Source organism: Arvicanthis niloticus, chromosome 6, assembly GCF_011762505.2.
Source record: "Arvicanthis niloticus isolate mArvNil1 chromosome 6, mArvNil1.pat.X, whole genome shotgun sequence".
NCBI lineage: Eukaryota > Metazoa > Chordata > Mammalia > Rodentia > Muridae > Arvicanthis > Arvicanthis niloticus.
In genome coordinates this window covers 94,377,530-94,388,418 of record NC_047663.1, presented here as the reverse complement: position 1 = coordinate 94,388,418, position 10,889 = coordinate 94,377,530, and the positions used below count along the sequence as shown (strand labels likewise).

At 44.1% G+C, this 10,889-nt stretch overlaps 1 long non-coding RNA gene and 1 pseudogene across 1 annotated transcript; one reads left to right on the top strand and one right to left on the bottom strand.

Moving 5' to 3' along the window:
• Positions 1–1,722: 1,722 nt before the first annotated feature.
• Positions 1,723–2,855, top strand: LOC143442546 (uncharacterized). The gene is made up of 3 exons (XR_013110795.1): positions 1,723–1,820; positions 2,536–2,587; positions 2,676–2,855. It is a non-coding gene; the product is annotated as an uncharacterized LOC143442546 (long non-coding RNA).
• Positions 2,856–3,539: 684 nt separating this feature from the next.
• LOC117710376 (DNA repair and recombination protein RAD54B pseudogene) lies at positions 3,540–6,104 on the bottom strand (annotated as a pseudogene).
• Positions 6,105–10,889: the final 4,785 nt, after the last annotated feature.

The window sequence follows — 10,889 nt, the reverse complement described above, 5'->3', positions numbered from 1 at the left end:
ATGTGTTTGCAGCAGAAGTGCAAGGACCTGAGTTTAACAACTCTTTTTTTAGATTTATTGATTTTAAGTAGATGGGTGTTTGCCTGCATGTAAGTGTAAGCACTGTGTGCCTGTGCACGCCTGGTGCCTGTGAGGTCAGAAGAGGGTGTTGCATCTCTTAGAACTAGAGTTACAGACAGTTACAGAGCCACTATGGATGCTGTGAACTGGACCTGGGTCCTCTTAACCACTGAGCTGGTTCTCTGGACCTAGGACTTGAGTTTCTGTTCCCAGAGTCCATGTCAGAGCTGTGCTCAGAGTGAGAGCCTGCAAATCCGGCAGTGGAGGGAGGGGCAGGTAGACTCCTGGAGGAACCTGGAAAGTCAGCCTAGCTGAATCTATGAGTTCCAGCCTCTGTGAGAGGCACTGTTCCCAATAAGGTGGAGAGCAACTGAGGAGGACAGTTAGTGTGGACCACTGGCCTTCACAAGCACATGCACACATACAGATAGATTTGCACACACATGAACAAATATTCATTCATATTCACATGGTGGCTCACAACCATCTGTAATGGGATCTGATGCCTTCTTCTGGTGTATGTCTGAAGACAGCTACAGTGTACTCATATAAGTAAAATAAATAAATATAAAAAATTAAAAATTAAAAATAAATACATAAACATAATTTCAAAAACAAACAAACAAACAAAAAACCAAAACAAAGCCAGTCATGGTGGCAGACACTTTTAATCCCAGTTCTTGGGAGGTAGAGGTAGGAAGATCTCTGTAGGTTCAAGTCCAGCCTAGTCTATATAGCAAGTTAAAGAACAACCAGGGCCCCAGCAAGACCCTGTCTCAAGCAAAATATTTTTTAATTACAATAATACATTTAAAAGATCTATATATTTTAGGTTTATGACAAAGCTGGTGAGATGGCTCAGTGGATAAATGTGTTTGCCAAGCTAGATGACCCGAGCTCCACCCTCAGGAGATAACCAGCCCAAATCGTCCTGTGACAATGTTTCATGGCTTGCAGGTACCACACACATACATGGGTGCACACATACACACAAATGGATACATGTAATTAATTTTTAAAGTAACCTCTTACTTATGGGAGTTTTTTGTTGTTATGTGGTTTGTTTGTTTTTGAGCCATGATCTATCTTCATAACCCTGGCTGTCTTGGAACTCACAATGTAGACCAGGCTGGCCTCAAACTCATGGAGATCTTCCTGCCTCTGTCTCCCCAATGCTGTGCCCAATGCAATGCATGCACCACCATGACCTGGGTCCAAAACTGTGTTATCCATGTGGGAGTTGCTAGCACCACCATATGTGTGGGCTATACTGCCAACACTTAACCAACCTTGTGGGCACTTCACCATGAGCTAAACAGCCCACGTCAGCACCATTTATGCATCTGTTTAATAGAAGGAGTGAGGGTACTATGAACTCCAGCTGGTGTTTTGGGACTTCCTAGGGTTTTAAAAATATGATTTATTTACTTTTATTTTATGTGTATTAGTGTTTTACCTTCATGTATTTCCGTGTGAGGATGTTGGATCCTCTGAGACTGAAACTTCAGTCAGTTGTACGCTGCCATGTAGGTGCTGAGAATTGAACTCAGGTCCTCTGGAAGATCAGACAGTACTCTTGACTACTGAGCCATCTCTCCAGCCTGGGACTTCCTAGTTTTATGTGCCCATCTCCTGCCTCAGATTCTCTTTTTCTCTCTTTTAGGAACAGATCCCTTTTGCTGTGGTTGGGGCTGACCGAGAACACATAGTGAATGGGAGATGTGTCCTGGGCCGGAAGACCAAATGGGGCATCATCGAAGGCAAGTTTGGGAAGATAGCAGGCATGCAATGAGTAGGAGGTTGGAAATCAGGGCATACCCTACATTCGTGGCATCCTTCACATGCCTCCTCTGGCATCTGCCCAAACCTGGAAGGCAACCATGACTTGCCAAAACTTAACATAGCCCCACGAAGTGCCTGAAAATAGGATTTCCTTCTGCCTCAGCCTCTCAAGTGCCGAGTTTACAAACCTGGACCACCTCAGCCAGCTCCCTGATTTATTATTACCGTATTATCACCATTATTAAAAACATATGGAGCCAAGCATGGTAGCACATCCATACTCCTAGCGTAGGAGAGGTGGAGGCAGGAGAATCAGAAGTCCAAGGTCATCCTCAGCTACTGATCAAGTTTGAGGCCAACCTCAGCTTCATGAGACCTGGGCTCAAAAAAAAAAAAAAAAAGAAAAAGAAAAAGAGTCATGAATTTTGTCTCTGGTGTAACGGTCCTAGTGTTATCTGTAACGAAGGATAGATTCACTAGTTTAGCAACTAGTTGTAGGAACCTAGCCCCAAGGATACAATAATGAATGAATGAGTATGTCAATGAATGAATTAATGAGTGACTGAATGAACCAAGAAAGAGGAAGTGGGGGAAGACAGGAGACTCATGGCAATAGTGGGTCCCAGAAGGTACCATAGCGCAGCAGCTGTGTACTCTGAGAGTACAGAGCTGTGCTAGGTCCATGTCTTGCAGTGGAAAACATGGCGCACTGTGAGTTTCTTCTCCTGAGAGATCTGCTCATCCGGTGAGGTGTGGGGCCCCCTGTGATCGGGTGGCTGCAAAGGGGTCCTGGGACCACTGTGGCCCAGACTGACTTGCCTCCCCTCATTCAGCTCCCATCTCCAAGACCTGAAGGACATCACCCACAATGTACACTACGAGAACTACCGGGTCATCAGACTCAATGAGAGCCACCTGCTGCCCCAGGGGCCAGGCTGGGTGAACCTGGCTCCAGCCTCCCCTGGACAGCTGATGGCCCCTGGACCAGGAAAGGTCCGAAAGCGAGCGAACAAGGAGTCCAAGGACGATGCGTGCTGAGGGACCATGGCCCAAAGCCTGCTAGGCTCCTCCCTTCCTCAGCTGCCAGCCCCCAAAACACATCCTAGAGTGTCTGTGTGAACCTGGAGTTGCTTTGTACAAAGTGCTGTGCTTAGACAACTAAAGGGTTTGTAAACGAGTTTGCCGAGCCAGTCTGATACAAGAATATTGTTCTAGGGGCTGGGGATTTGGCTCAGTTGGTAGAACTCTTTGTCTAAGGTGCCCAAAGCCCCAAGTTTGATCTTCATCACCACATGAGGCCAGGTATAGAATGCACATCTGTAATCTAAGCATTCAAAAGGAAAGAACAGGAGGGTAAGAAAATTCAAGGTTTTCCTCAACTGCATAGCCAATCTGGGCTGTAGTACAGAGTTTATTGTTCTCTCTCTCTCTCTCTCTCTCTCTCTCTCTCTCTCTCTCTCTCTCTGTGTGTGTGTGTGTGTATGTGTGTGTATTCTTGGGCTGAGGAAGTAGTTCAATAGAACAGTACTTATCTTAGAATATGATATATATACATTTTTTGCAAACAAATCAGCTTTTATTGTATTTAAAAAGGCAAAGTTCACTATCATAATTTAAATAATTTTGTTCATTTTCAAAATTACATTTAATTCCTATATTAATTTTTAAGGGGAACATAGGAATTTTAGGAAGTAGTCCTTCATTAGATTGCAGGAGCTCGGTTGGTTATATTCTGGAAAAAGAACGACACATTTTCCCTTATTCTTTCAAGAAATGGGTCTGGAAGATTTAAATGGTCTCCAGAAAAATGTTTCCACTGCTTCAGCTGTGACATGGACAGAGGTCTCAAGGAGTTAGACTTCTGAGAGCCGAACTGACACTGTCTAGAGGCGACGGGGGCCTTCCGACACATCTTCAGTGTGATCTTCTCCCCCTGTGCACTCACAGTCAGGCAGGTCATGGGTAACACACTGTGAATTTTCATGTAATGTGAACAAGTTTTCAAGCTCTTCCACTGAAAACTGGATATGCTCAGAAGATCTGGTTAGGTCTACAACGGCCCCAGGAAGGCCTTGCTTACTGACCTGCCTTTGATACATCTTTTCCTCTATTGTCCCTGTAGTCAGGAGTCTGTAAATATGTACAGGATGTTTCTGACCATCTTTCCATACTCTAGACACAGCCTGGATGTCAGTAGCTGGGTTCCAATCCATATCATAGAGAACTAAGTGAGATCCTCCAATAAGATTAAGTCCCACACCACCAGCTTTTGAACTTAATAGAAAAACAAAATCAGTACAGTATTTACTATTGAAACTATCAACAATTTGCTTCCTTTGAGAGACTGGTGTTTGGCCATCAAGTCTCACACAAGCATATCCATGATGCTTGCAAACTTCTAAAATATTCAAGGTTTGTCTGTAGCTGGATACCAACATCACTTTTCAGTGGGACGAAGTTCAGGGAGCACTGGTAGGAGTCTTCCTAACGCCTGTAGTTTTCCTGACTTGTTCTCAGAGAACTGCAGAGGTTTGCAGCCAGCAGGGAACAGTCAGCAAGCCTTGACACAGATTCCTTTCTTCATTTTCATCACAACTTGAGCTAAACTCTTTACCCTTCACAGAGCTGAACAAGAGGCAAGGGTGACTGCACTGCTCTTTAGGGCTCCTCTGCAGACGAGGTGAGCGCTATTTTCCAGTAGTCCTTTCAGACAGAACCTGACAGACCGAGAACTCAGGAGCTTTCAGTAAAGTTCAATCTGCAATGCTCCTGGTTGGCAAAAGACTACGTTCTCTATCTTAGGGGGGAGATATTTATTGATGACTTCCTGAGTTCTTCTAAGGATAAAACGTCCACTGAAGCACGTGAGCTCAGTTGCTCTTCTCTCCCCTAACTTTCTTCCGCAGAAGAAGGAGGCTCTCTTGACATAATGATGGGTTCTTCATGTATTTTTCTATAAGAGGACAGAGACCCTAATATTCCTGGATTAATAAAATCAACTAATGCAAAAAAATTTTGCAAATCATTCTGAACTGGGGTATCAGTGAGAATTACTCCCTTCTCACAAGAGAGGCTAGAAAGGGCTGCCGTTGTCTTGATACTACTGTTCTTCAAACGGTACCCCTCATCACAGATCAGAAGGCCAAATGTTATGGTCTTAATTTGATCTAGGGAATGAAGTAACATTTCATAGCTGATGATAAGGACAGAATGAAATGTAGAGCTGACAAACCCCTCAACTTTATGGCCCTGATCAAAAGTGAATATCTTGATCCTTCCACTTCCCAGCCATTTTTGAAATTCTTTTCTCCAATTATTCACCAAGCTTCCAGGGTAACAATAAATGTCTTCTTTATTACTGGCTTGCCCCCATAGGGTTCCTGACACTGTAGGGTCCAGATGAGCGAAATACACTGCAACGGTTTTCCTAAACCCATTTTATCAGCAAGAAGAGCACCACATTGGCCAATTGCTCTCATTCTCATCATACACTCTAGAGGAAGATGATTCTGTCTTTCTGATGTGGTCGGAGGTGATGGACTAGAGGAGGGCCTATCACCACATCCACAATAGGAGAGCAGTTCCTATTAAACACCCACTGGTGACTCTTGTCTGGTCGCGGCATACCCAGGGCATTTGGTGTGTTCGGGTCATGGCACGGTTTGCAGTTTTGCCAGTCGTTCCATCTATTTCCCTTTGCTTGGCTTGATGGTCACACACTTTTGAAAGGGTTAGAAAAGCACTTCCCGGCAGCCTGAGCACTGGGGACAGCAGGACTTTCTACTTCCATACTGAAAACACTTGCCACTGTTGAAGTGCTCAGAAGAGACTGTGCCCAGGATTTCTATCTCTTTCCCATCAGTCATCAGTGTTTGGCCTTCTACATGTTCAAGCTCTTCGAATTTATATCCAATGCCCCTTCCAATATATTCTCCTTCCAAATCTTTCAATGTGAAGGACCTTCCTCTGACAATAAGAATAGCATCGCCTTCCCTTTTTTTGTTTTTCTTGGAAGCTTTACACCAAACAACACTGAAATATTTATGCAAGCTGCTAGCTTTCTTTTTGCGTGCCTTGGGCTCTATGATTTCTTTAGAGGCCGAATGAACTGGAGGAAGTGGATCTACTCTAGTCCCGTCACCCATTTCCCTAGGGCTTCCCTCAGCTGGGCAAGGATTTGAACTGCCTGCATCCGGATCATTTTGTGACTGCTCAGCACCTTGCAACAGTTTTGTATCTGGACTCATCTTTGTAATCTCGATACTCACACGTTTATTCCTTCTTCCTGGAGGTATGGATCTTGTTTTTTAAAAGGGATTTCCCTGTACCTGTGCTGCAGATCGTCTCAGCTTCAGCAATACTAACCCGGCACACTGACCTAAACCACAGCAGGTTCAGACACCTGCTGCCGACCACCTCAAACTTCCTGCCTTCATACAGCCAAGCACCAGCTGAGCGCACCCTACATTTTTAATAAATTTATCTATTGTTGCTAGGAGGATGAGACATATGTCCTCCCACATATATTCTAAATATGTATTTAAATTTTTTATATTTAACTTTTAATTAAAATTAGATTTTATTAATTTAATTACATTTAATTAAAATATTCAAGTATATTTTTAAATTTTATATGTATTATATATAATATCCTTTTTTTTTTCATGACTGTTTCTCTGTGTAGCCCTGACTACCGTGGAACTTCCTTTTTAGACCAGGCTGGCCTGGAACTCACAGAGATCCACCTGCTTCTTCCTCCTGAGTGCTAGGATTAAAGGTGTATGCCACCATGCCCAGCATTTACTATATTTGAATGACTTGTCCTCCTGCCAGTCTCCCTGTTGCTGAGATTTCAGGCCCATGTCTCTACACCTGCTTCTCTTTGAACAATAAGAAGCCAAAGATCCAAGGTAGGAAGAAGAGTTGCCCCTTCATCCTGCACCTCCTTCTCTCCCCACCCCAACCCTCCTAGTTTCTCAGACTGAAGCCTATCTGCCAATCAGGCTCTTTCTGCTGTCAAGAGCTCTCATTCTCACTCCTGGCCCAGGGTAAATCACAAAACTTATTGCTGCCCTGCCCAAACATCGCTGGCCGGCTGACCTTAGATGCCCCCTGGATCTGAACCACCAGTGTGGCTGGTGGGAAATCCCCAGGAGACCGGACACTTTTTCCTCCTTGGCCTTAGTCTCCAAAGCTGCACAAAGTGAGCCCTAAAGCATGCCTGCCACAGTCTGTAGACGTGAACAGAGTGTGGAGCTGAGGGGGAGAGCCTACACTCTCACAGAACTCTCTGGAACTCTAATGGATGGGCTGTGAGAGGTAGGGGGCTCAGTAGGACAGGTATTTGTTGAACAAGCATGAGGATTTGAGGTTGGATCCCCAGCACCCATGTAAAAACATCTGCTACCCCAGCATTGGGACAGTGGTGCAGGGACAGCTAGGTCCATGGGGCTCACTGCCAGCCACTCTAGCCCAATCAGTGAGCTCCAGGTTCAGTGAGACCCTGTCTTAAAAAACAAGGTGGAAAGTGACTAAGGAAGACACGTGACATGTACATCTGACCTCCACACACACATGCAGGCACACACACACACACACACACACACACACACACACACACACAGAGCAAACAAGCACAAAACAGATGTGCACAGACCTCTGCCTGCAGCTCATGGCAGAGCACTTGTCTAACATGCACAAAGCCATGAGTTTGATCTGTAGCACTGAAGGCAAAAAGGCAGAGAAACGTGCTGAGGTACATAGATCCCCACAGTAGGGCTACTCCTAGAACCCAAGAACATGAGATGACACTCTACATCTACAGGGAGTCAGGGAGTACCCAGTGGCCATAGTTTGCAGTAGTATTATCCCAGCTACAAAAGCCACACCTCCAACGAGCACTTGTTATTCTTATAGAGGACCCAGGTTTGTTTCCCAGCACCCACTTATTGGTTAAAAACTGTGTGTAACTCCAGTTCCAGGGGATCTGATGCTCACTTCTGTCTTCTGTCTTCTCAGGGCCCTGTACATATGTGCATATACATACATGCAAGCAAACATTCACATACATCAAATAAAAATGAATCTTTTAAAAGTAATATCTTCCATGAAGCCCTCTGTGCTGTTTTATGTTAACTTGACACAAACTAAAGTCATCTGAGCAGACAGAACATTAATTTAAAAAATGTCTCCATAAGACTGGACTGTAGGCAGGTTTGTAGGACTCTATAGACCAGGCTGACCTCAAATTCCAAGATATCCACCTGCCTTTGCCTTCAGAGTGCTAGGATTAAAGTCATGGGCCACCACCCCAGTAGAAAATTTCCTTGATTGGTGATTGTTGGGGAGGGCACAGTCCATTGTAGGTGGGGTCATTCCTGCACTGATGTCCTGGGTGCTGTGAGAAAGCAGAGTGAGCAAGCTAGAAGGACAAGCCAGAAAGCAGCACCCTCCATAGCCTCTGCATCAGCTCCTGCCTCCAGGTTCCTGCACTGCTTGAGTTTCTGCTTTGACTTCCTTCAATGGACTGTAATTCAGGATGTGTAAGCCAAATAATTCTTGTAGGGATAATCTCCTGTGCACTGTGTAAAAGCATTCTCCTGTTAATAAAGATCTGAATGGCCAATAGTGAAGCAGGAGAGAATGGGCAGGACATCAGGCAGAGAGAGAAGGAGAGGAGGAGGAAAGGGAGGTGTCTGTGGTGCACACATTCGTGTGAGAACAACAAACATATAAATAAGTCTAAAGGGGTTAAGTGAGTACTCCCAGCAACTCTAATCCTGGTTAAGAGACAGACCCATTTGCTTTCATACTGTTTAACAGTTTTCTCGAGGTACACGCTCACACATACCGCTTTTACTGTAATTCCTAGAAGAGCTTATGAATGCATTCATCTTGTGGGGGAAACAATAACATGTTCCCAATTATTTTTCACAGAAGGTAATTCTTAAGTCTGCACTTCAGATCAGCTCTTCATTTAAGTGCAAACCCATTCATTTTGTTGGTAATGTTACATTTCGTTTCAAAAATTCCCAGTTTAGGCCGGGCAGTGGTGGCGCACACCTTTAATCCCAGCACTTGGGAGGCAGAGGCGGGCTGATTTCTGAGTTTGAGGCCAGCCTGGTCTACAGAGTGAGTTTCAGGACAGCCAGTGATACACAGAGAAACCCTGTCTCAAAAAAAAAAATTTCCCAGTTTGGTTTATGAATCCAAAATCCAACTGTTGCCAAAGACAGAAACCTGTTGACACCCTGTTTCCCCCCTTAACTCTTACCTCCTCTCATCACATGCATCTGTGACATAGTTATAATTACATGCCATGTTTCACATACAGTTACAATCACACACCATATTTCATTTTCTTCCTTGGGTTTGAGTAAAATGGTCTTGGTACCAGTTTTCACACTTCTTTCACTCCATCTCTTCACAAAGGTGACCTTTCCCCTCCAGGATCATTACAATCGCAGCACCTTAGCATGCCCTAATGGACCTTGCTCCTGCTACCTCCTCTTAACGACGCCCCATAATACCCTCTACCTCCTATCATCCCCCATGCCAATGATACAGAACTAGTTATTATAAGCTTCTTTTATCAGTTCAAATGCTGTTCTCTTGGGACAGGAGGTTGGGACTCCTCACTAGCTAACTGCATTATTCTCTGACCTTTAAGCCTCTGTCTATGAATAGACTGTTCTGGTAATACTGAAATCGTCACTCCACTTCCCAAAAGTGGTATTAAATTCCATTATAAAAATATTTACTAGCAGTGCACAGATTAAAAACACAGCACATGCCTGTGATCTCGGCACTGGAAGGCTGAGGGCAGAGACTGCAAAAGTTAAAGGCCAGCCTGGGCTACATAGTAAGCTCCTGGTCAGCCTGGCTGACATAATGAAACCCTGTCTCAAACAAAAACAGGAGCATGTGGTGACACAGGCCTGTGATACCAGCACTCAGGAGACAGATGCATGAGGATTACAAGTTACAGGCCAACCTAAGTGTCACGGGGAATTTCCAGATAGTGAGCCCCTACCTCAAAAAAATAGTTTTTTTTTCTGTTACACTGGATTGTATTGCCACAATTACCCACCTCATCGCTTGAACCCACAACTCTGTTTTCATGCCTGGGTGCCCAACCTACTACACAGCTGGTACAGAACAGACATTTCTTAAGTGTTATCTAAGTGAATGATCTCACCAGGTAGGTCCAAGTTAATAAAATCTTTTCTTTTGTATTAGCCATGGACAAACTTAGCACATTCATTACACAAAATAATAAATCAGTGCTGCAACCCAGTAGCTTGGAAATTTAAAGATTGCTTATAGCTATTTTTATTTTCCTCAAGTCCATCAAATTAATTATGAGCACACACGTGATGTGGGGGCAGAGGACATGCAGGAATACCACTAACTGAAACACACTCCATTTTTATTAGACTGCATTTTAATTGCAAGCTAGGTTTTCTTTCCCCCACACTAGGCTGATATCTGCACTGCCCAATTCAGTAGCCACTAAACCTACAGACGGCTATTGAAGTTTTAGTCCATGAAAACGAAATAAAATTTGGAATTCAATTGCACTAGCCACATCTCAAGTGCCCCAAAGTCACACCTGTCTGGTGGCTATGATGCTCCACAGTGCAGACACAAAACATCTTTAGCAGCACTACAAAAATGTCCTCAGAAAACCTCACTTCTTAGCTCCCACCATCCTGGTGCTCCTCTGCTGTTTAAGGGACGTGGGTCCCGGGGTCTAGCAAATCACAAGCATACGAGTGAGTGCTAGGGAGCTTTGAACCTCATCCACAGAGAGATGAATCCCCCTTGTACCTAGATGCGAAGCTGTCCCAGGCAGGTACTTCAAATGGACCGAAAGGGACATGTTTTAGGAAATGTGTGCCATCCTATTTTTCTACAATGTAAATCGGGTTGACAATACCAAAGCTTTCATCTTTGCCCATTCTCAAAACTCTATCTTAGATGAAGGCTTGAAAGAAAAGATGGAAATATATATATATATATATATATATATATATATATATATATAT